General features: G+C 33.1%; 1 protein-coding gene across 1 annotated transcript in view; it reads left to right on the plus strand.

The window, feature by feature from the left end:
• Window positions 1–24,141, plus strand: part of LOC128222421 (uncharacterized) — a 77,427-nt gene that overhangs the window by 41,089 nt on the left and 12,197 nt on the right. The gene's annotated exons all lie outside the window — the stretch shown is intronic.

Consider the following 24,141-nt stretch of genomic DNA (forward strand, 5'->3'; position numbering starts at 1 on the left):
CGAGAAGAAAACTGGGAATCTCAACTTCATCTTAACTCTATACAATGGCATAATGTGTACACACAGGCGCTCAAACTAACGATAGATACGAAATTTCGGGAATTACAATATCAATACATAATGAATATCCTTCCAAACAATGATAAGCTTTACACGTACAATATTGTTGCATCAAGGTTAATGGCATAATAGGGGTCTAAAATATGTCGAACATTTGTATGACTACAGAAAAAACTTTTAATGACTTTGACGACTTATCGAGACTATACGATCTTGGTACACATGATTTTTTAAAAAACCATGCTTTAATCAGCAGTATTCCTGATGACTGGAAAACCCGGTTGAAAAATGAAGGCATATCATATACCACACCAACTTACTTTGTTGATAAAAAGGAGGAAAATACAAAAATTAGTAAAATAGTCTTCGAGAATCTTATTATTCAACTTAAACCTGAAAATAGAACTCGAGAAGAAAACTGGGAATCTCAATTTCATCTTAACACTATACAATGGTAAAATATGTACACACAGGCGCTCAAACTAACGATAGATACGAAACTTCGGGAATTCCAATAAAAATACATAATGAATATCCTTCCAAACAATGATAAGCTTTAAACGTACAGTATTGTTGCATCAAGGTTATGTGATTTTTGTGTAATGAACATCGACACAAACATCCATATGTTTGGGGAATGTCATATTTCGCAGACGTTTTGGGGTGAATTAAGAACATTAATAACATTTTTTTCAATGAAGTGAGCTTTAGAGAACTATCATATAAAAGCATAAGCTTTTGTGATTTAATGCCAAACAAAGAAAAATTTGGTTATCAAATAAATTTGATGATACTTAAAATATTTCATTTTTAAATGAAAATGTGAAAGAAAGATACCAGCATGTGCCATGTTTGTCCAATATCTCAATAAACGAATAAAAATAGAGAAAACAATAGCAACAATGAAGAATAAAATCAACACAGTCTATAATAGACGATGGCAACAATTAGAACACTTATTATCTTAGTAAAACAGCTCTAGTATATAGTAGTATTGTAAAGCGCATATGAATAAAATATCCACCAAAGAACTTTACTTTATAAGATCCATTTTTTTTAAAGTAAGTAGGTTTTTTGAAGTTAGTAGGTTTTTTTTTCAGTTTTAAATTTAACATTTATGTTAGGAACACTATTCCGAAACATCAAATACACACCACCTCTCCTATTTTTTTTGTCTACCCTTTTTTTTTTAGAAAACAAGTCCCAAACGCTAATAGGAGTTTTCAAACAAAGAATAAGATCAGTATTTATTTATTCACATTGATATTATTTAGTATAACGGTTTGTATTAAATGGTATACATATATATGTCATTTATAAATGTTTGTATGAATGAACATTTGGGCAATAAAAACACACACCAGAAAAGTATTTCAATCCTATTTAATGTAGGCCATATACAAAAGTAAGGTTTCAAAAATAATTTCCCTAGGTCCTTGTTTACAGAGTAAACAAGCAAAAAGTGAAATTTTGTTTCTACAGCTGTCATTGCACAAATTTTACAAAGTCGATTTTTGTGTATTATCATACCTTCTAGTCTCTTTTTCTAGTGTATGTGCAGATACTCTAAATTTAGTTAAATGACTCTATATTTTAAGACATAAATATTGTCTGTATAATTTTCGAACACGAAGGTTTGTTGAAAAAAATCCAATATGACTCTAATTTACAAGACTTATTTATATAGTTATACATTGATTGAAAAACATATGAAACAATCGTTGTTTTATTTTCGATATTGGTATATCTTTGTCGTTTTAGTTAGTCCAAATATACTCTAAGCCATGTTCTTGTGAGATAATTTTAACTGGGTGTGCCAAGTTGGTGTAACTTTAAGTTATATTATTATCCGAGTCACATTTTAACATTGTATACGTTCGGCGAATAAGTATATTTTCGTTTGATTTAAGTATTTTAGCCCAACGTTTTAGCATTCCAAGTTAACGGATAATTGTCAAAGGAACTTCACCAAGTTTACCCTATAATGCGGATCTGTTTTTTTTAACATTTAATAACTTTCTTGAAAACTGGGTATGAATTAGTTTCAAATCCGGGCACGGGTGCGAGCCAATAAGTTCACTCCCGAAATGAAAAATCGATGAAACTAGTGCCATTAAACCGGGTTTATGTTTAAACTTTTTGGTACTGTGCTTGTTTCTGTAGATTTTCGCATAAATATTGAAAAATCAGTTTTTCTTTTAAAGGACAATCATCTTTATAAAATATAGAAAATAACCAATTTAGTGCATATGATGCATGCTGAGCAATTGCCTTTTGACATCGATACCACTGTCCATTCTAGAATATATATATATACCAATATATCTAAACGTTTTTACCAGGTCCAGTGTTTGTCTGTGAACATTGATTGTAGCGACTTAACAAATACAACTTTGTCGTTGGCGTAAAGAAAAAGGAAAAGACGTAGTTCGTTATAATCGAAAACATCATCGATATTACAATTAATATTTTCTATCAAATCATTCACAAACATCATACAAAATATCAGAGAACAGGAGTCTCCCTGTTTAACCTCTACTTTTGAGTCAAAGAAGGGTGACAACTCTTTCGTAAGTCGGACGCACGATTTCACTGAGTTATGCTTTGCTTGTAAGTCACCATTCGAGTGTGGATATTTCAGCCACAAATTTATTACAGAACAGATTTATTTTAATATAATCAGAACAACGTCCATAGTCTACGAACGCAGCATACAATTTATCACCTGAATTAAGAACTTTATTAATTATTGACTGCAAAAAAACAACAATTGCCTTATCTTTTTGGTATCCAAATTGATTTTGACATACTTTTTGGTATTTGTTTAACCATTTTGTCAACCGATTAAACAACAATTGTGATTTGTTTGGCAAGAATGTTATTCACCTATAAATTTCTGCAAGATCAAGGTCACCCCTCTTAAAGACTAGTGTTATAATGCATTTTCCCAAACAACCTAGATTCCTGTCGCATAAATTGTGTTATACATATGCAAGAGGAGAAGAAATAAAATATCACATGATCCTTTAAATATTTCTGCAGGTATAGTATCTAAACCTTGTTGTTAATTTGTTTAAATACTGAAGAAGTACTGAAGAACGCAATTCTTCGTGCGTAAATTCACAAACGAACTCCTGCATACAAGTCACATTCGGGTCAATCATTCATTGTTTGATGAGAGTCTGGCTCAATTTCAAAACATATTTTCAAAGTGTCTAAAGAAGTCATCTAATTTTGAATTACTTCAATTATTTGTATTTGTTTTATTGTATTTTAATTATATATCAAAATTGCCTTGGATTCGAGGAAGCTACATTACTGCCGTACCGGACTGTTATCTGATAGTAAAGCCTTAAAGTGAGGAGTTTCTACACATCAATGTTTATGTAGGTAAAACCAGAATTGTTATTTCATTCTGTGTGTGGGGGTTCCTCATAAGTATGAGTGTTTAAACAAAAATAAAACAGGAGCGTTATCAGAGAATTCATTCAACTTTAATATATTAAAATTCGGTTTGTATCCTAAGTTCTCAAAATTAGTTAATAAGTAATCTACAGTACTTCACCCATTTAATGAGCTATAACTATTTTCTCCCTATAGATCGTTTTTAGACCTCCCATTTACTATCAATAAGCCTGTGTAAATCAACAAATCTAAATCTTTTCTTCCACATCTGTCAATTAATTTATCGATATTATTCTTTTTTGGGGGGAATCTTATATCTTCCGAAAAAATGAAATTATTACTGATTTATCTATCAACTTATAAATCATCAATTTCATACGACGTCCTACTGTTAAAGTCACCTGTAAATACACATTTTCTTAAGTACAATAAATGTAATAATCAGTTTCCATTATTTCGAACTAATCAATTTCTAACACTTCAACATATAAGGTGGATTATATGTAATGCATATACAAATTCGACATCAATACATCTGACGATAATTCAATCCATAAGATTCCCTTCTTGTCTTTTATCAACAATTATAATGAATCTTTCTAAATTTAACTAAACAATAATTAAAATACCTCCGCTATATCGTCCGTTTGATGTCCTTTTAAATTTGTTTCCATAAATGTGATCACTTTATGTTTATTTATGTTAAGTCACTTTGGTCTTCATTCGGTATCCATGTTTCATTTAATAAAACTATATCATATTTTTGAACTAAATAAATAGAATCCGTATCTAGAAGTTTTCGTTTGAGTTCATTAATGTTCCATGCAATCACACGTAGATTCCCTTGCTGACGTTCCTACTGTCGGTCCTTCCGGGTCCCTCGGTCGATGGCGGTGTAGATGGTGGCCGCGACGGCATCACCCGAGCGCCCCCGGTGCAGTTGTCCGTCCACAAAAAAACTTGTCGTTGAAAGACAGAAAGACTCTTGCTCTAGAGTTTCTGCATGAGCGGATGGATCTTTCAGTGGCGTTCACGATCTGAGTAGTACTTTCCAAGCAATCTTTATGAATTATAACACTTTACCAAATTAACAGCACTGTGTAGACATAGCTAAAATCTATCTAAAATCTAAATTTGATGCATAAACAAATATTTAGAGACAGCTTTTGTAAATACTTGTATGAATATTGTACATGAATGCTTTAACTACCAGGTCACTAGCTCTGTAATTCATGTCGGAAAACAGCTCATTAAGCTTATGCTTTTTATAAACAGGCACCCGACTTTAATAAATTGTATTATTGTATTATGCGTCTTGTAACACTAGAATCAACAGTGTATATTTGAATAATGGATATTCTGTTTAGACCACGATAAACAATACTGTAGCCTAACGACAGTACAAACAAACAAAACAGATGACGTTTCGTTATACGAAACTAATGGGACACAGGAGCATAGCTAAGCGATTTCTGATAATAATTATGCATGCTTCATTTGTTTTCGGATATCGATATTGAGCAAGTGTGGCCGTTCTGTAGAATTAGATATTAAGTTTACAGAACAGTGTGTGTGCTTCAGTTAAAGTTGTAAGACACAAACAAAAGGTGTTCTAAATATGTACTGAGCAATAGGAAAATAAAACGTAATCATAACTGTAAGTGTAATGTTGGTTTTATTTTCAAAGCTGAAGCCCGGTAACTTTCTGTGTTTTGGAATGATATGATATGGCAAGTACAAACTTATTTAGTCAAATGTTACTATATATAGTAACATGTGTATAGTTTATTTAACTACAATTTCTACCCTGTTATTCTCTGAACAAAAATGATATTCAAGCATGTACTAATTATTTCAATTTCTACACTACTAATTCACTGAACAGTTTGAGCTTCAAGAATGTATAATTTGATATTGTAGGTGCAAGAGCTCATGTAACAGCATGTGTACTACAAAGTGTTGATATGAGAATATTTTGGAAGAAAATAAATGTCTTTGACTCCACAAAACAGTTGAAATTGAAAACACACTGTACAAAGTGCTAGAAAGGTAAAGCAATATTTGTGCGAAAACTATAAGCTGTGTACTATAAGGTACACAATAGGCTGTGTATTGCCAGTAACTAATCTGCTTTTTTGCACATTTTAGAAATCTGGGCATCACACTTTAATAAACGATCTACGTCAAAGCCTAGAAATTTAATTTTCGCATAATAAACAATAGTGTTTGTTAGTATATGCAAATATTTTACTTCTTTAACCATATTTGAGTAAACTTAATATGCTTGATATTTGTCAGGGCTAGCCTTATCATCTTGGAAATAAACCAGTTGTCACTTTCATCACCAAGAGTGGTCTGAAATACATCACCAGGATTGAGTCCCCCTCATTGGTAATTTGACCAAACCGTTGTTTTCTGTTGATAACAAGTTTATAGTTGTGCACAAGTTTATATTCTTTGGCTCATATGCATTTCGATTTAGCGTGTCTAGGATGAGATGATTGGACAGCCAGTCGAATGTTTTTATAGTTCCATTAGAACTGCGTCTACATTTTGATATCATCAAGGTCTTTTTTCCGGTCTTCCACCACCTTTAGCATGGTGTTCTGAAAACTTCCAGGAAAGGATAAAAATTACTTATCAGTTGCCCACTAATAACCAGTGCATATAATTCGGACATTGATGGTTAAATACTGACAGTTCTATAGTATTTTTCTATAAAGGGGTCATCTTTTTTTGAAAATAGGGGTAGCTTGTGGTAGCTTAGGACTATTTGGAAATTTTACTTGGCTTATGATTTCATTGGCCATGTTTCGAATGGGAACGTTTATATTCCAGGTGTTTTTATGGATTTAACCTATCAATTGATTTTGCAATGTCTTTATATGTGAAAAGGTTTAAGTGGAAATTAGGTGACATTTGTAATTTGTCCTGTTTTTTAGACTAGGGTGATTATCTATAAGCTTAGTCCAAGATATCAAGTTAAACAAAAGCATATCTATGGTTATGTTTTAGATGTGGCAAAATTATGCAAATGTTTTGCGTTATCTCAATGTGACGTACATAATATTTCTAACGAGTAGCCATTATGGCATTTAGAATCCCCGACTTAAGATACTGTTTGTATTTAATGACTTGTACAAATAGTTTGATTATACGTAACGTGTCAATGTTTATAAATTACGCAGTGGGAATACATTTAAATTGAAGTTAAGTTTTGAAATCTTTACATGTAATTTTCATTATTTACCACGGTTGTATTATAAACGTATGCTCGTGTATTTTTGTATGTGCCGGAGGTATTTTAATACTATAAACTTACAATTTAACTGAATTGGCAATCATTGCTTCTCTGAAAATGGTTTTTGACATTCAACTGGTTTATTGCATATAAAAGCGAATCATACTGATATACTGGAATTCCAAATAAAAGTGCAACTTGCTTTAATATTTAACTTGTATGACTACTTTCCGGTTTAACAATGTGCGAAACTTATCAATGTCATAGCAATAAGATTTGTACAGCACAAAGCGAAAAAACAAACACATCAATACTATAATCCAGATGATCATTAAACAATCCACTTCACACCTTCATTGACACTGTTTTCAAGTTTATTGTGCTAATAAATAATAAATCATGATGGCCGCAACATTTGACATTTTACTGTAGTTCGGTTTGCAATAATGTGGCTGTCGATTTCTTGTTTAGGATATTGAAGGGACAGGGGGCATTTTGTTCTTGCTTTTGTTAAGTTGACACTGTTGACACGATTCCCACATACATGATAGTGTTCACTTATTATTGTTGTTTCTTGCATTGACCCTTAAACAATTTAAGTAAATTGAAAAATAAAAACATTATGCGGTCAATCAAATATTATAATCAAATGTGCGATTAAATATATATTGTAAGATAAGTAAAAAAAATATGCATGTATTAACTTGACATTTAGAAAGTGAAATGCAGTATGTTTGAACTAATAAATCTCGAAAAATCAATTATTCGATACGACTGGTGATAGGATGAGGCCAACTATAACAATCTTTCTTGAAATCTAAAGAAACAGTTCCTTAAATAAAACACAATATATTTCAAAGATATCATTCTAGAATACTGTCTTTGATATCAATATTTTGTCCAGAGTGTATTTCCAGTTCCTCTTCCGCATTAACACACGTCCATCGACCTCCAGTAATCTCCGAATAAAGGAAATGAGGCGGCATATCCCTTTAAAGATATCACTCAGGCTGATCATCACCCGCCTTGTAGTCAAATCAAGTCAAGTCAAGTTCACTTTATTATTGAATATTTTAGGCCACTTTATGCGTCAACATTGCATCTACACAAAAGAGTATACGTATAGTATACTACAATTGAATTTACATGATATAGCAGTATTAATAAAGTATAACCAAGAAATTCTTAGCAATACAGGTGAAGGGAAAAAACAAAAGCAAATGGAATTATTCTTAATCTAAACATCCATATTTACTTAGGTTTTCGTGTGAAGTACAAGTAGTGGGAACAAAAATACGTTTAAATATTTGGAAACAGAGTGTATCTGGTTGATAGGTTGTTCCTGAGTTACATTTGTAAACGCAGTATTAAGGTTTCCAATGGGACAAAGTGCAAAAAAGATTGTTAGATATTCTACATGTATTAGCTATTTCTTTTTTTGTTTCTTTTTTGTTATCATAAGTTTTCGTCTGAAATTCCTCTGCGATATCTCTTTTACATTAATTACATTTCCTTCGGTTAAAGTCAATATTGAAATGTATTCCTGTTTTAACTTGAAACTTATGAGTTAGTGTTCTGATTTTTGTCATTTGGATCCTTAAAAAGGGGGTAAAGTTTTATAAGGTAAGGTTGAAATTAAAATAAAATTGTAATAGTTCGTCGTTAAATCCTTTAGAAGAACTGTTCATTCATGTGTGTATAAATTGATCAATTAATGTCTCTTTTAGAAGTTTGTCGATTACTTCTTGGAGAATGTGCACTTGCGTCATTCCATATATATGAACAACCAGTTTCATCCAAAATTGATTTGACATGTTTATAACATTTGAATTGCGTCATTCCATTTATATGAACAACCAGTTTCATCCAAAATTGATTTGACATGTTTATAACATTTGAATTGGTTTTGATAAAGTCATTTGACTTATAGCATACAAAGTTTAATTTTACATCATTACCTGTGATTATTGTTATTGTTTTCAAGAAATTAATCATTTTTGACTTGATTTGAATTTGTAAAGGATACTCGCTTGTTTCGCCACTAAGCATATATGGTGTACTTTGCCTGGTTTTGGTCATTCTGCGAAGAAAAGAGAGGTGCATTTATTTATCACACTAAGGTTTTCATGCCCCAGGATTTCAGAGGCATAGCAAAGTATTGGTAATAGAGTGTTATTAAATAACTGTAATTTCAGGTCAACTGGTATTCAATATTTTGTATTAATCTGTATGTTAGATGTAGCGCCTTATATGCTTGTTCTATTTAATGCTTCTTAGCATGGATAAAACTTCCTGAGCTACTCAAAAACCCTAGGAATTTATAATTATTTGAAGTATATACTCATCATACCAAATTTCATCTCCTAAATAAAATGTGTTCTTTGTTTATTTTCGCCAAGTATAACAACTTTTAATTTGTCAATATTTACATTTAGATGCATCTCATTGCAATATGCATTGAATTTTTTTAGCGTTGATTGTAGCTCATTTTCATATTCTGCTAACAGTGCTGTGTAATCAGCGAAAAGTAATATTATTATTTGCTTGAAGACGTACATGTTTGCATATTGTATGTTACTTTGGGAAAGGTTTTCACCTAGCCAGACGCCCTTGCTATACTTAAATGACATGGATAATTTATTATTGTCACCGGAGATAGGATTTGATATTTTGGTATAAACATCTATATGAAAAGTTATTTTTTATCCGTCAGAAACAAATTCCTGCTATGCCGTTATGTAGAAATTTTCTCAAAAGATTCGTTCTAGAAATGTCTTCAAAAGCAGCAGCAAAGTCAACGTAGAAGCATATGAGTCTTTTTGTTTGACCTTAATAAGTTAATTTATTTGTGTAAAACAAAAATATGGTCACTTGTTGCATATTTTCATCGAAAGCCGGCTTGGTTTTCACTTAATAAATGGTTCTCGTTGATAGTCAATCTACTACTAAGAACCGAAGTGAATAATTTGCCAAGGTGGCTCAAAACAGTAATTGGTCTGGAGTTTTTACAATCATCTTTGCTCCTTTTGTTTTTGAAAATAGATTTAATTATTCCTTATGACCACATTTTAGGAATTATACCTGTTGTTTTTTTCCATTGTAAAGATTTTGGATACATTATATTGCAAATTGTAAAAATGGGGCATTGATGGGTACACTCGTTTTAGATTGCTGGTGCTAATTTCCGTGTCCATTTATTTAAAGTAAACATTATATAAATGTCAACTGATTTAGACACACCCTATTATTTTCATTGTGTTATTATTTTACAACCAAGGAATTTGATTTGTTGTATGTTTTGTCGATAAAAGTGGAAAACTTTATTTATTGTTTATTTGTTGTTGTAGTCTACACCATATTGCATAATTCCTCTACTTAATGTATACAATTATGTGTTGATACCTTTGTTTGCATTAGTTCATAGCATTTCAAATAATACAACTGTTATAACATATTGTCGTTGTTCTGTGACACTTAAATTGCTAATGCTTTGTCAGTATTATTTGCTTTCAAAAAACAATGCATTTGTGGTAAAAAATGAAAAGAAACAGTGAAACGCTTAAATACTTTACACCGAGTCACATTATATGACTGTTTTGTTAATAAAACCTGGCCACAACACACGACTGTTTTGTTTAATTACTCCGGGCCACGATACATGATTGTTTTGTTTAATCACACCGGGCAGCAATAAAGTATTGATTTGTTAAATTACACGTGACTTTAAAAATGACACATTTTTGTCTAATTACAACGAACCACATTCAAATATTGCTTTTTTAAATTACACCGAACCACAATACATTACTGTGTCATCTTCTGTTAAAGGTTGAATTTAGATTGATGTAATACCTGAAATGGTTTGGATATTTTGGTAAACACTGGTTAAATACCGTGTGATATTACAAAGAGTTTATAAACTACTTGATTGTGCAACGTCTGTGTTGTTTAAGGGCGTGATTCTACTCACTTGCTGCAGGGCGTAGCTACATACAAGTACTACATACACAAAGTTTAATCTAGAGGAACTATCTTCAGCTTCGGAAATGTGTAAATAAGCAAGCCTTTGAATTTCGAAAATGTTGTATAAAACGATGACGAGTGTCAGAGCATGTGCTTTTCTCTGTAAAAAACAACAAATAATACCTACCTGTTTCACCTGCGAGGACAAAGAACGGAATTCCATGAAGCAAAGCCATTGACCGCGATGCATGCATTGTTGCATGTAATACAAGGAAGAATTTAAAACAAAACATGTATCGACTCTTTTTAATTCAGGCAATAAGTAAATATACTGAGGATATATCCAGTAACAGTCATAAGATAAAAACTAAACACTTTACTTTTAAATGACTTTACTTTGTTTGAAATTCTTGTGTGACACCAGGTTACGTCACAGTTTGTAATATTTTCGTGACGTCATTTCCTGTCTAAGACAAAAAGCATAAAAAATAAGGCTTATTTTCATTAAATACAAAGTATCATGTTTGCCACATACATTTAGATCGAAAAATATATTCTCTAAAAAATCATCAAAACAAAATGAGAGACTTGCTAGAATATTATCATTTTCTATTAAATGAGTTGTTTATTAACATTCGTACCGATTATTTCTCCGACCAATATAAAATGAAAATTTTCATAATATGCATTTACAATTAGTATTTCTCTGACCAAACTAAAGTGCGACGCTGTTAGTGGAAAAGAACAACTCTTGAACATTGATACACTGCCAGTTTGAGTCCGATATGTGAATCTTTAGTTAATATTAGGAATGATGAAATCTGATTGTATTCAATAATAATCAACATTCTTCATGTGACTTATAAACAAAATTACGTATGCAAATTGTTCAACTTTATATATTGTTGATTATACTATTTCAAATTGAGATGAGACAAGTGCATGGTTTTGCTAGTTGGCTTGTAACTGTACTTAATTTGTCATTTATAAAAACACTTGATCATACGTAAACCTAAAAAAATGTCAACGCTTAGATGTTGGTATCCGCTATATGCACTTAGATTTTTATGATTTATTTTAGACCGAGATTGGACTGAAGATAAGGGGAGTGAATATTGGCGTATTCGACAGTCCCGAGACACAACAATGGCTACGGCAGCTAAAGGCCGTGTTCATCACGAAGAAAGCTTTTTGCATGCTGTAAAATCTGAGGCAGTTAAATTTCACCCAAATTTAATTTCGCTTAAAAGATTATGTCAGTGACCACAAGAGCACGGAAGATAATCCGACATGGCGAGGATTTTTGTCATTTTATGACGTATTTCGTGATCAAATCAAACACCAACATAAGCAGAGACCGTTTCAGAAGAACGCCCCGACTGACACTTGGTACAGTGACGAGTTTTAAGCTGTTTTCGGGTTATGACGAGATATAACGAAAAGATCAGCTGTGAACATATCGACTATAATGACCTTCATGTATAACTACAGACATTTTCCAGCCACTGTGGAGTCATCATCGGATCATGGTTGAACTTGTAAACTGTTGGTTAATATTCTTTCTTTTTTTGTAATATTGAGGACTTCGTTTGTGTCTTGGTTGTCTTTCAGCAACCTAACAACGCTAGGTTAGATATTCAATTCATAAGAACCAAAAATAACTTCTAAGATAAAAAATAAAATATTGATGAGAACAGTGGCGTGCTTACCAAAGCAAATCACTTGCAGACTGTACTAATATGTACCGGTACATGTTAATGTTTACAAAACGGCATATATCTTGTATAATATAGTGCTAGGCTTTGAATTTATTGTTGCAATCTGCCAAACGTTCAATCTCGTAGAAACATTCTCCCCATGTTGGTCTCACGCTTGGTAACACTTTCTTTGTAATCAGAATCTCCACGATTTTTCAAGCGTCTCAATACAAATGATGTTAACGTACCAATCTAATAAGAATTTGCGCCAGAAGTTTACAAAACAGGTTATACGTGTATATTTGATTCTTAATTTAAACCAAAAGTAATACTGTATCTTCATGTGGCGCGATTTGTTGTTAGTATAATTTGAGTAAACTGATTGCGTTATTGATGCAAATAATTAAAAACAAATTGAATGCATACTACACACTGTACGCTAATAAAATCATATCAATAACTAATTTCAACCTTCTACAATACTAATTATGAAAAGGAGTTCGTATACTGCAATTATACCTCTGTTGATATGTTTATGATATTAAAATATTTAGAATTGATAAGTTCTTTATCATTAATTATTTATTTTCAGATTTGAGAGAGGAGCATTTTAAACTACTTGATAATTCTGCAACCACAGTGTGTATTTGGCTCAACACTGATTAGATATCTGAAAAGTTGTACGAAGAGCCTAAACCTACTCTAACGGAAAATGACAAATACAAAGCGAAACGTAGCGGCAGCGAAGTCCTTGATTGAGATAATTTCAAGTGTTTAAAGTACTTAAATTAAAACAAAACGTATATTGTCCTCAATAAATTTATGAGAATGCAACATACATTTTAATACTCCCCAGCAAGCTCTTGGACTGGCTACAAGAACAGAAGGTGATATTCATGTGTTTGACAGTTATATTTAGAAATATGACTAAAACATGAAGGAAAACATGTATTTGTTTGACTCATTTGCAATTTAAAGCTGCACTTTCACAGATTGAACGTTTTGACAACTTTTTTATTTTTTGTCTTGGAACGAGCCAATTTGTGCGAAAAATCCATGGAAACCAGTATTATAAGACTGCTGACAAAACAATTAGACCGCAGATGTTTATATTTAAGTTCAAAAATTGTTGTATGTATTTTTCTTAAACCGTTAGTAACGGTTTAAGTCATAAAACATTAATTTTCGAACGGAAATATGAAAATCTATGATATGATATTTTGTCAGCGATCTTATATTATATTATAAACTAAAAGACTCTGACATATAGAACTTTAGCTAACATGGGTTATGCAAATATAGTACATTGTTGTGTATACAAGTTAAGGTTATATAATCTAAGAACTCATATTAATTTTCACATAATCTCCTCGTAATAAATGTTGTTGTTTTTTTCAATTCAAACTGAGATTTTTTACTTGTTTTTGCAAATATAGCACTTAGTTGTCATGTAATGGGCAATTAAGCCAGTGAGGGTACTTTTTCGTTTTGCGCGTTTATCTCCCTTAGTTAGAATTAGGCCATTTCTGCAATGAAAATGTGTTACTGCAAAATTTGTATTTTCTTTATAATTAAGGATAGTTTTGGGTTACCCACAGAGTAAGTTCCTATTGAATTCATTCCATTATTATTCGATAAATCATTTCCTTGCGCTGATATTTTCTACATTTTCTGTTATTATGTATTTTTCTTGTTTGTTTGTATGCAGGGGTCATACTTGTAAATTCTCGTTTTTCATTTAAACTATTAATAAGTGTTTGCTATATCATTTAAGTATATTTGAAGTTTCTAGGCATTAACTGCATTAATCTAGCAGTCCAGATTTAGACTTTTAAAGGGAAAATAGGCATTTAAACTAAGTAAGCTTGTCTTAGTAAAGTAGCGTAACCGCATAGTTGCACGATTACCGCCCTTTGTTATAAATTAGCCATTTGTGTAGCTTAACCGCATAGTTGCACGATTACCGCCCTTTGTTATAAATTAGCCATTTGCACTTACAAAGTTAAATGTCTGGCGGTGTATTTCAAAGGTTAGTTTTACATTTTATACTTATTTATTCCATACAAATATTTTATTAGCGACAATAATTATTAAAAATCATGTTAAACATTATTAATTAACCGGGAGTTGTTTTCATAAAAAGTATAAGTAAAAATAAAGCTGTCTCCCTTAATGTTTTCGGAAAGTGGAATATACCCGTTTTTCCCATCTTAATAATGAACTCGTCCGCCCGGTGAGTATATAAGCGCGTTGCTCGGCTGAAAGATTCATTCTGTGTTTGACCGCCGTCGAAGTAACATCAAACAGTAAACCAGAAATGGTCTTTTGAAGGCAAATAATTAGAGTCTTGACCTTCTGGCTGTTTATTATTGAACACAGAGCATTGTGACCTGTGGTATAAAAAGGCACCAGGAACTTGACATCTATAGGGTTATCTAGCGTTCCAGTTCAAGTAGCCAGTTACATAGAGCATTGCGATCTAGTCTGGTGAACGGAGCTGGTGGCTAGAAACTCTAGTAAGCCTCATACCTGACACCTGCGTTGGCCACAGAGCATTGCGATCTGCGCGCTGACAAAGGTTAAGATGTTTTGCATCGCAAATAAACAAGCTGTCGTAAGGTTGATTTTGTTTTAGCCCACCAATCATTTTTCGAATTTGTTTAAATCATAAGGCAACGTAGCCTGAGGAAAATTTATATAAGAGCGATCCATATAGGCTCTACGACACCGATTGAACATACAGCCGGCATGTTACAGTAACTATATTTTTTTCTGTAGGTAATTTTGCTTGTTTGAATATAATTTTTGTTTGTTGTAGATTTCTACCTTCCCCTGGGAAGTTTGTATTGGAATAAACATAAAAACATTACAAGCACATTGTAATTTTTAATTAACGTTGAATTCATATCATTAAAGTAAACATGAATGATAAAACATACAATGTTGCGGCCTGGGAGTGAATGACCGATTGAATAATGGAATGAATAAATCATTAAGTCGTGTGGTTAAGTCGTGTGGTTTAGTCGTGTGGTTTAGTCGTGTGGTTAAATCGTGTGGTTAGGTCGTGTGGTTAAATCGTGTGGTTAGGTCGTGTGGTTAAATCGTGTGGTTAAGTCGTGTGGTTAAGTCGTGTGGTTAAGTCGTGTGGTTAGCTCGTGTGGTTAAGTCGTGTGGTTTAGTCGTGTGGTTAGCTCGTGTGGTTTAATCGTGTGGTTAAGTCGTGTGGTTAGCTCGTGTGGTTAAGTCGTGTGGTTAGGTCGTGTGGTTAAGTCGTGTGGTTAGCTCGTGTGGTTTAGTCGTGTGGTTAAGTCGTGTGGTTAAGTCGTGTGGTAAGGTCGTGTGGGTGTGTCGTGTGGTTAAGTCGTGTGGTTAAGTCGTGTGGTTAGGTCGTGTGGTTGAGTCGTGTGGTTAGGTCGTGTGGTTTAGTCGTGTGGTTAAGTCGTGTGGTTAGCTCATGGTGTTAAGTCGTGTGGTTAGCTCGTGTGGTTAAGTCGTGTGGTTAAGTCGTGTGGTTAAGTCGTGTGGTTAGGTCGTGTGGTTAAGTCGTGTGGTTACGTCGTGTGGTTAAGTCGTGTGGTTAAGTCGTGTGGTAAGGTCGTGTGGGTAAGTCGTGTGGTTAAGTCGTGTGGTTAAGTCGTGTGGTTAGGTCGTGTGGTTAAGTCGTGTGGTTAGGTCGTGTGGGTAAGTCGTGTGGTTAGGTCGTGTGGTTAAGTCGTGTGGTTAAGTCGTGTGCTTAAGTCGTGTGGTTAGCTCGTGTGGTTAAGTCGTGTGGTTAGGTCGTGTGGTTAAGTCGTGTGGTTTAGTCGTGTGGTTTATTCGTGTGGTTAAGTCGTGTGGTTAGCTCGTGTGGTTAAGTCATGTGGTTAAGTCGTGTGGTTTAGTCGTGTGGTTAGCTCGTGTGGTTAAGTCGTGTGGTTAAGTCGTGTGGTTAGGTCGTGTGGTTAAGTCGTGTGGTTAAGTCGTGTGGTTTAGTCGTGTGGTTAAGTTGTGTGGTTAGCTCGTGTGGTTAGGTCATGTGGTTAAATCGTGTGGTTAGGTCGTGTGTTTAAGTCGTGTGGTTAGCTCGTGTGGTTAAGTTGTGTGGTAAGCTCTTGTGGTTAGGTCATGTGTTTAAATCGTGTGGTTAGGTCGTGTGGTTAAGTCGTGTGGTTTAGTCGTGTGGTTAAGTCGTGTGGTTAGCTCGTGTGGTTAAATTGTGTGGTTAGCTCGTGTGGTTAGGTCATGTGGTTAAATCGTGTGGTTAAGTCGTGTGGTTAGCTCGTGTGGTTAAGTTGTGTGGTTAAGTCGTGTGGTCAGGTCATGTGGTTAAATCGTGTGGTTAAGTCGTGTGGTTAAGTCGTGTTAAGTCGTGTGGTTAAGTCGTGTCAAGTGGCATTAGCACTGCAATGCCATAACATCAGCATCAAAATTTGAAAACAAAAACTGTACAACATACCGATGTTTATATGCAATTGAATTACAATAGCAATATAGATGTAGATCAGATGATATATTCCTTTACAATAATGTAACAAATGTGTATTTCATTGATAACTTTGTAGTCATACATTTTGTTTGTTTGTTTTGGGTTTTTGTCAAATCTTCAGTCGGTATGGACATAAAATATTTTTTTTTCAAGTGTTTTGTCAATTCATATCATGTCAAATAATAATAAAAATGTTTTTTACATATAAATTATGATATGTATATCTATATTTATAAGTTTTGTCATTTGCCTTTTTCCAGGAGAATTCCAAAATGAAAACAGATAAAGAACAAGTTTAATGAAGTATCTTTATATTTTGTTTACATCCGTGAAATTTTTGATTAGTGTGTTTACTTATGGAGCCACAGGTCCGTATTTTGAAATTATAATACAGCATCAAATTAACAGGTGTGAACAGCAGTGATATATTTATTGTAAGTTGTTAATTTCGTAAGGAACGACAGGGATCGAAAAACGATAAAACAGACAAGAAACCAATGTTAGAAATTGTCTTTAATGAACTCTCGAAGACTCAAATTTTAGCACCTTTTGAACTAAAGTAGACTATCCAAAACGAAGTACAAGAAGATTAATGCATTATCAACCCAGTTAAATGTGTAGTAATATAATACAGGAAAATTATATAATTCGTTAAAGTATAAAGCCCTTTATTGATATACGAACGGTGTGTGTGTTTGCGTGCTGTCTGCGTGCTGTCTGCGTGCGTAAGAGCGTGCGTGAGTGCGTGTGTGAATACATGCTTGTGTGAGTGCGTGTGTGAGTGAGTGCGTGCTTGCTTGAGTGCGTGCCTGTGTGCATAAGTGCTTATGTAGGTTTGTGAGTGCATGTGTGCGTGTGTGATTACGTGCGTGCCTGCGTGCGCTAGAGTGTGTGCGTGCGTGCGTGCTTACGTGCGTGCGTTCGTGTGTGCGTGTGAGTGTGTGTTAGTTTTATAATATTTTATTGCTCTTTTGTAAACAGTATAAATTACATGCAATTTACACGTTATTTACACGAACACTTATAATCAAATCGAACAAAAAGAACAAAATGGTTGGGCTACAAGTTATAACAACATTAGTTTCAGCCCTTCCCAGGCGTCAATATAGCTTCAATGTCGTGTAAAATCCATGATTAAAAGTTACTAGAACAATGAAAAAATGTTATTTACTTTAGAAAAGAAAAGAATTGGTTACCGCAAAAGAGAAAAAAAAATATAATAACATCCCAGACCATTTATATCGTTATTGAGGATGATATCAAAAGAAACGTTTCGTTAATTGTATGTATTTAAAAACTTCAATAAAAAGTACACTGTTTTCATCGACTGTGCTATTTTCTTTCTAAAATAATGATTTACTTAAAGGATGAACATTCGAGTATTTTAAAAAAAAATAACACGCGTTTTTCACCGTATCTACTACATTTTAAGATGCACCCTTACTCCCAAATACGATTTACCGCAATTAAAACAATTGTTTAATTTTCCCCCAAAAATGGATTATATGTCAAAAACAATTATTCTTATGAAGGATGCCGAGTTTAATTTGAAAGAAAGGTACAGAAAATACGGTATTTCTACCTTATGACACGATGGAAGATTGCAGAACTTACTTAAAACTTTTAGCATTTACCAATCATTTAATATTTATATATTTTTATATAGTATTTATATTTATATATCACTCGTGTTATCAGTAATTAATATTTTCCATAAATGCATTATTAAGTAATAAGTCAAAGGTTTATCATTCAAAGTTTATGCTTGTTATACATGTGTATGTTTTAATTTTGAATAAGATTGTCACTTTAAAGAAATAATGTTCTGCATCTTCTGTGCCTTGTCCACAGTCACAAATAGGATTATCACGAAGATAGTTTATGTGGAGATGTGCATAAAGGTTGCTGCACGCATTTCTGATTCTTGTATGGTGGAGATTTGAAAGTCTCTCTCTGACAAGATATTATTTCGGAACCATTGAGCATTTGCATGTATATTTTAAAGATGCCTTAAATTCATTAAGCGTGTTACTGTTACGAAGGTGAACATCAAGCCGGTTCCACAAAGCAATGGAAGATGGGATTGTTGATTTCGAGTAAATACTTAAACGTCTAGGTATAGTTACATAATTATGTCTGTTTCGAAGCGGATAATTGGTTATTTGTTCAAGTGTGTGTGTGTGTGTGTGCGTGTGTGTGTGTGTGTGTGTGTGTGTGTGTGTGTGTGCGCGCGCTTGTGTGCGTTCGCGCGTGCGTGCGCGCGTGTGTGTGTGTGTGTGTGTGTGTGCGTGCGTGCGTGCGTGCATGTGTGTGCAATATTATTACGATTTGCGTTGTTTATTATAGCGGAAAAACGTTTTCTGTTGACTGTTCCAATGTGGTAACCCAATTTAAGCTTTTGCATTAACTTGCAGAATTATGTGTGGTACATTTATGCCATTTTAACGGATGCCGAAACATTAAAAACAACGGTCTGAAAGCCAGCAAATAGTCGAATAAACACGCTCAATATCTTGCTGTATCACGGCGGCAATGTGTGATACATATACAGGCTCAGTATTGTTTTAAAATTGATTTTTGCAGACATTCCGATGGCACGATTTAAATGAGTGTATGATCAAACAGCCATCCGAAGACCACGGTCTAATATTTTTATAATTGATATACCAATAGTGGAAGGGCTTTGAAAAGCAATCAACACTGGATAAACAGCATTGTTAAAATAAAAATTTGAATTATAAAAGTACGACTAAGTGTCTTGGAATTTAAAAAAAAAAAATATGCCTTGTTTATATTTGTTAATACGTAAAGAATACCCTATTGTTTTAAAACAATTATTACAGTCGAAACTCGATGGCTCGATATTCTAGGGACCGGCCAAAATACTTCGAGCCTCGAGAATATCGAGCCAAGCGGGATTGCTTACAGAATCTTATTTTTTTATTCGTTACAAAAAGTATTGTTTACATCGTTTGTTATTGGCTACGCCATCACCGCAAGAAAAGCGACGAGTATTTATTGGACATAATTACAATCGTGAAGTTCGTAGCATTGTCACGTAACGCCAACGCTCACTTAACTTCCTTGATAGTTCGTTCAGTAACCAACCAACAACTGTTCAAGTGTTCTAAGTCTTTATTGTTCAACGTTCTTTCTAAGTATAATAATCAGTATATAATACAGCATGACATTTAAGGTAATCCCACATCCTAACTGCCGTCCATTAAAGGACCCAAGGCCGCGTTGCTTGCCTGGCCTAAGCCAACTGTCCTTTTACATCCAAAATCATTTCTCTTATACTAATTTGTGGTCTGAATATGACAGCTTTACAACCCAAGGAATACACGTTTTTGTAATTAACATGACCATTTTGTACATTTGTACCAGGTCGGCTGTCAACCATTTTCATATTCAAATGTCAATCAAATATGCCCTACATTACTAAACATACAGTATGTAGACACATATCCATTTAATTAAATCTTAATTATATCTTAAATATAACGTATTACGTCACATTCTATTCTGTTACGTGACATTCGTCCTTTTTTTATCAAGATTTTTAAGAAAATCTTTGCGTCAACCCCAAACAATGGTTATAATTGAATAGATAAATAAAATCGTAAGTAAATATGTTTCTCAACCCCAAACAGGTAAATAATAAAAAAAATAAAAAAGTAATTCCGACAAAAAAAAGATACGCAAAAGAAAATCTGTGCCTAAATCCCAAACAATGATGATCAAGTTGTATTTTCGACAAAAAATACGCAAAAGAAAATCTGTGCCTAAATCCCAAACAATGATATCAAATTGTATAGATACGTATAGATACCGTCCCTTTTTAATGCAAGATTTTCTTTTCGTAAGCAATAGAAAGTAAACTGACACGTTATTTGTCAAAATGTCTGACATAATATAGACTAATTGGTAATTAGCCCTCAGGTAATTAATAAACATAGTTAACAATTAGAAAATAACACTGCAGATTGAGTACAAGTAATTAACACTGACAGAACTGTTGTCAAATTTGGTATTTAGTCAATGTTTTATGTAGCACTGCTTTTCATGTTATCATTCTAAAGACAGGGAATCATCGTTGTTGTTGTTACTGCTGCCTTGTTGTTGTAGATGTAGAGTTTATAGCCAAGGGGTTGTTTGATTGTAGAATGTCCCCACCGACTCGAAATGTTCTGCCATTATACGACTGCTAATTCTTGAAGTGTACTTAGATATATGTGTGCAAGTGTCCATGTTATTGAAGATGCTAACGATCTCAAGTTGGTGTTGTCCATCACACAGGAATCATCACGGTCCTAAAGACTTAATCATGTGACGTCAAGCTGAACACAGGTCATACGAGAATGTGTGCTTAGCTCCTCTGGATATTCCGAAGTGTAACCAATTGGTTAGCACATCACATACGCAATACCAGAATATAGTTCGATCCTTTATGAAACACCGATGACCACTTAACACAATATCGCCACTAGGTATATTATCTCAATATCCGCTGAAGAATAATGTTGATATTGACTGTTCGTATCACGTGACATATTACCTGTACTTCTTAAAACCTTTCATTAACATAGGTGTTGCTATTACCATGAACTTAATATTTTCAAGCAGGCTTATATTTTGAAAGTGGCCCCATTTATAATTAATTACTGTATCTGTGCGTAAGTATTCGTATGTTTGATTTAATGAATGTTTGTCCTAAGTTTTCTGTGAACGTTTTATTTTTATGAACATCATTTTATTTTATTAAGAACCTTTTTTATGCAATATTTTACAAAGCTTATATGTTAGCTTTACCACACTAAAACACCCATTTATTCAACATGTGCATTACTTCCGTTCTGTCCTGCTTATCAGCAGATATCTAACAGATATTTCGAACAAGATTGAAGATTCGGTATGTTTATCATTTGACAACTTTTAATCTCATAATTATTCCATTATTTTAAGAAAACTAATACATAAGTGATTCAATTAATTTATTAAATAACTCACACCCTAATGTGACTTCACAGGAGTCCAACAATTTTGTTGAAATTCAATATCTTGAACGTATCATCTCCAATCACTTTTAAGAAACCTGGTCTTTCTTGACCACTATCTTTGTTTATCTTTGTACAACTTTGTACATTTAGATTACTTACTACCTAACAAACAATTTTATTAGTGATTTCGAAATTGAAAATTACTTGCCGTATTCAGGCGATACACTTTATTTAATGACATCTAAAAAAAATACTTTTTATTTTGCATGCTTTCTCTCTCAGACCTTTCTATGATCCAAACAATGATTTATTTATATGATTTTTTACAACTTTAAAACCATCACCAATTTACTCAAAATTATATAAAATGATATATTGACAAAATACTACAATTATTTACAAGACTATAAACTTACTTAATTTTAATGATTTCATATCATTAATGTCAAGTTAATTACAGGTAACATTGCATTCATTTACCTATCTGATGTGTTTGACAATTATTTACAGTTACATGACAACTGAAGTAAGGAAACCTGCCATTTGTCTCCTTCTTCGACATAAAAAATATCTCATTTTGTATTATCTTCAGTGTTTGCACTAAACCCTGAGTATAAGTCATTATTTTTTGTATTTATGCAACTTTCATTAATGTTAGACCTGCTAAATAAGTTTACTCAAACTTCTTTTAATTACATTTCTTTCCATGTTAATTATTCAATTAATGTCCTTAAATGACTTAGTTTTCGTTTTCATCTAGTTAGTCAATAATGTACTTAAATGATTTAGTTCAATACATGACAAGCTCTTCGTTTGCATTTAACGTTGTTAAGTCAGAAATTAGATTACTTAGGGGTTCTTTCAAAAGAACAGCTTGGATCTGATTGCATTTATTATCCAAAACTTTAAAATTTTGCCCCGTTAAATATCCCAAAATTATAGCAACACATGTCATATCTAGGCAAGAAATACAAAGTAATAAAACGTCACTAACTTTTGTCCCGTGGCCTGGTCGCGCTGTCCATAGTCACTCGAACCGCAGTTGTCATCATGTACCTTTTTCTTCTTCATTTGAAATGTGATCCAATAGTTGTAAGTACTTCCCCGTTGTGTTCCACGTCAACCCTGTTCTTGAATATCTTCGGTCAGCAGGCGCCAAACTTTTACGTGTCCCGTAACGCTACTGTTCACTCAACTCTCGTGATAGTTCGTTCAGTAACCAACCAACAACTGTTCAAGTGTTCTAAGTCTTTATTGTTCAACGTTCTTTCTAAGTATAATAATCAGTATATAATACAGCATGACATTTAAGGTAATCCCACATCCTAACTGCCGTCCATTAAAGGACCCAAGGCCGCGTTGCTTGCCTGGCCTAAGCCAACTGTCCTTTTACATCCAAAATCATTTCTCTTATACTAATTTGTGGTCTGAATATGACAGCTTTACAACCCAAGGAATACACGTTTTTGTAATTAACATGACCATTTTGTACATTTGTACCAGGTCGGCTGTCAACCATTTTCATATTCAAATGTCAATCAAATATGCCCTACATTACTAAACATACAGTATGTAGACACATATCCATTTAATTAAATCTTAATTATATCTTAAATATAACGTATTACGTCACATTCTATTCTGTTACGTGACAGCATGATTTATTCGATACTTATAAAATATATTTTGATTTTTTTTAATTATGATAAAAATACATTTATGCGGAAACAACAAACAAGCAATTTTAAACAGTGGGTAACACAACTATAGCTCATAAGGTATATCAGAATGCATAGAAATTTATAGATGGATAACAATTAGAGACAGAACTTTAAGTGTTGGCATGTTAAATCAACATGTTTAACCATTTAAATTTGATAATAATTATAATACCAGTCAAGCAATTTTAATCGATTAGCGCCTTGTGCTAAATGAAGCCAAGCAAACATATTAGGGTGTGAGATTCTTAACTGAACCCGCGAAAATGACATCGACCGAAGCATACAAAACAAAGTGTGAAATTCTAACTTGGGACCGCGAAAATGACTTCGAGCGTGGAGAAATATCGTCCCTCAAGATATCGAGCCATCCGATCGAATTTTATATGAACAGAGAGTATAAAAAATCGGTCCTTTTAATCTGGTTCGAGCCAACGAGGATATCGACCCATGAGATATAGAGCCAACGAGTTTCGACTGTATTATTATTATTATTATTATTATTATTTTCATTATTATTATTTTGATTATTATATTATTATTTTTCTAATTAGAAATATTATTATTATTATTGTTATTATTGTTATTATTA

Source organism: Mya arenaria, chromosome 16 (assembly GCF_026914265.1).
Source record: "Mya arenaria isolate MELC-2E11 chromosome 16, ASM2691426v1".
Taxonomy (NCBI): domain Eukaryota; kingdom Metazoa; phylum Mollusca; class Bivalvia; order Myida; family Myidae; genus Mya; species Mya arenaria.